The 3,635-nt window shown below is 45.4% G+C and overlaps 1 pseudogene; it reads left to right on the forward strand.

Annotated features, from left to right (window-relative positions):
- The window catches only part of LOC123106198 (cytochrome P450 710A1-like), a 35,699-nt pseudogene that overhangs the window by 13,121 nt on the left and 18,943 nt on the right, over positions 1–3,635 (forward strand).

The raw sequence follows: 3,635 nt of genomic DNA on the forward strand, positions 1-3,635 counted from the left end.
TCTACCCCTTTGACTTTGCACGGACGGTCTTTGACCAGTGGACCTCCCCACATGGTTATGTTAGGTCAGCCCATAGGAACACTTTGGAGCAACATTCGGGCCAGACCCACAGCAAGATCCCCTCCGCGTAGACCCCACGCGTCCGTTTCCCCCCTCCAGGTGCCGGCGGCAGCACCGTCCGTGAGGGGGGCACACCCCGGACACGCGTGCCGGGCGTTTGCAACCGCCACAACACTTTCAGACTTGTGAGAGGCCACCGGCGCAAGATTTGGCGGCATGCTAGCCCCTAGAGGCCGCCGGCCACAGCCGTAGACGCGCGAAGGGCAATCCGCGTAGAGGGAATTTTTCGGATACTTCTCCATCACCAAAAATTATGAAAAAATACCATCGTTCCTATAGCACATGTGCCCACGTTGTGCAAAAAACTCATGATTTTATCGCGCTCCGAGTATTTAGTAATATTGACGCCGCATCGTTACCGCAGAACGTCTACTACCGTGTCATCGCCGTCCGTGAGGGGGGGCCACCCCCCGAAGACGCGTCCCGCCTCTTCGGACATGCCACCACACCACCCCGCATGTATGAGGGCCCCGTGCGACGCTTCGGTGGCATTGCTACCCCCAGTGCCCCCGTCCCGCCTAACCCTGTAGCGTTTGACCACGGGATCTACCCCTTTGACTTTGCACGGACGGGCTTTGACCAGTGGACCTCCCCACCCAGTTGTGTTAGGTCAGCCCATAGGAACACTTTGGAGCAACATCCGGGCTAGACCCACAGCAAGATCCCCTCCGCGTAGATCCCACGCATCCGTTTCCCCCCTCCAAGTGCCGGCGGCAGCGCCGTCCGTGAGGGGGGGGCACACCCCGGAGCCCCAAGACGGGCGTCTACGCATGCATGAACACTTTCACATATGCATCGGGACCCGTGCGATGTTTCGGTGACATAGCTACACCCCGAATCCCCCCACCAACCAGAATTCCTTCCGTGTCAACCGTTTCCCCCCTCCGTGACACGGCGATAGCGACGTTCGTAACGGGGGGCAATCGATATACCATTGGGTATGTTTTTTAGATAAAGTAAAAATAACAAAACAAAGTAAAAATAAAAAAATGTAAAATATACGTATGCCGACGGCAAGGCCGTCGGCATATCTGTGCACACACGCAGGTTGTCCCACGGATCGATGACGTGGCGTGGCACACGGATCGATGACGTGGCGAAGGGGCCTATGCCGACGGCTGTGCCGTAGGCATACCTCTGCCACAGATAAAATAAAAAATTAAGTAAAGTAATCATATGCCGACGGCAAGGCCGTCGGCATATCTGTGCACACACGGATCAATGACGTGGTGTGGCACACGGATCGTTGACGTGGCAGAGGGGCCTATGCCGACGGCTATGTCGTAGGCATACCTCTGCCACAGATATGCCGACGACCGCCGTTACCGCCCGTCGGTGTGGGATAAACGTCGTCAAGCGTCAGCACTGACCGGGGAGGTGGGCCCGGGATATGCCGACGGCCTGTCCTATGCCGACGGGCCCCCACTAGTGCAGAACCGGGCAATATCACCAGTTCGTAAGGCCCTTTAGTGCCGGTTTAGGAACCGGCACTAACGTTTCGGCACTAAAGCCCCCCCCCCTTTAGTACCGGTTCAGCACGAACCGGTGCTAAAGGGGATCCACGTGGCACGAGCCAGCTCCGGGGGCCGGGAGCCCTTTAGTACCGGTTGGTAACACCAACCGGTACTAAATGCTTGTGGGTTTTTGTTTTATTTTGTATTTTTCAATTAAATTTGTGTTATCAATTTAATTTAGGATTATTTTATGTTATAATGAGTTGTAGTCGTCGTCGTCATCATCATCATCACATATTAATAAATAAATAAACTCTAGCTAGCTAAAAATCATCATAGTCGTCTAATTACCACTATTTAATCATCATAGTCATTACCGCTAGCTATCTAATCATCATCAACGCTGGCTAGCTTAAAGAGGAAACATTCACTTTGTAACAGAAGCAAAAATATCATCAAGTTCAACATAATCATCACCAACATCGAAGTTCAGGACACAGACATGAGACAAATACTAATTAAGAGCATGAACTAGTAGCTAATGATCCTGCTGCTCCCTCTCAGGTAGAATAACATAGAACATGTATAGCTCTCCTGATTCATCATACTGGAGCATGCAGATGAATCTGTCTTCTAATCTTGGGTTGCGCTTCTCCTTGCTGCCCCATAGTACTTCTTTGCGATCGTTAACAATTTTGCTCCAATCTTTCACTATTAAGCATTCTTCACTTTTAGAAATCCTGAATGCACTCATGTGCAATGTAGGAAATCTTGGTCGTAAGCTAACCATTGACATGCGACCTTTTGTCTCGATCCACTGAGGCACAACTGTCATCGGACGTCCCTGTTGAAGAATACCGTATAGTAATTAATATACTAAGCAATAAAAGTTTAGCTTCAAAAACAATGTATGCAAAAGATGCACTAATTAAGGACAAATATTTAAAATCTTACCATCTTTCGATTATAGATGTGACCGTAGTTCAATACGATCACCATTGGTCGCACGTTTTGAGTACTAACATTTCTAAGTTTAGGAAAAAAATTGTCTTGACAGTATTAAGATCCTCAAGCCATGAAACATAATGACTTATCTCCTCGCAGTTTAGTTGAGCCCCGGGGCAGTAGTAGGTCCTGTCTACCAAGCGCCGGACATGTTTGCTTGAACCGAAATAAGCTGACACTACAAATTAGTTGTCAACTATTTTTGAATAAACTGTATCAAAGACATAAACACATATGCATGCATGGTTGAGAAAAACTCACCAAATGGTAGAACTGGAGGCGTTTGCACATCGACCCAGATGTCTATATTACCTTCAATATCATCTTCCGGACGAATATCAAAGGTGATAACCATATCAGGCTCAAATGCATAAGCCTTGCATAGTGCTTGTCAAGTTTTGCATTCAAAATGGGTGTATGTGTCTCCATTATATAATTTGACGTTGAAAGTATACCCATGCTCCGTCTTCAAGTAAACTCTCTTTACCTCCATATCATTATAGCACTAAAACCTATCTTATCCAAGACAAAAATTCTTGGATGGCAGGGGATGCGCTACTAGAATAGTGAAAATTTAAAATTATAAGTTGAAGCAAATGAAGCATAAGTTTTGCATTCAAATAATAATTCACAAAGTGACTTACTGTATCAACTTCGAATGTCTCATCCAGCTTGATGCTGAAGCGCCTACCATCAACAAGAAAATTTTGGTCGCACAGGCCGCGCTGGTCTTCACAGTGTTCGCACATAATAAAATCTTTTTCGTCGTCAGATGACATTTCCTATGTTCATATAGGTGAAACATTAAACACCTATATCTAGCCAAATATATATTCATCTAACATTTGACATTAATATATCTAAATATATATTCAATTGACATTATTATATATTTAACTTTTCTATCTAATTCATCTAACATTCGACATTAATCTAACATTTATATAAACTCAAAATATATAAAAAATTAAATAAACAGAAAAACTCATTAACAAATAATATTTTAATTAGATCATCAAATCTCAGATACCAAAATTTTTCTTACTAAAAATAAAC

The sequence above is a fragment of the Triticum aestivum genome, chromosome 5A (genome assembly GCF_018294505.1).
Source record: "Triticum aestivum cultivar Chinese Spring chromosome 5A, IWGSC CS RefSeq v2.1, whole genome shotgun sequence".
Lineage (NCBI taxonomy): Eukaryota > Viridiplantae > Streptophyta > Magnoliopsida > Poales > Poaceae > Triticum > Triticum aestivum.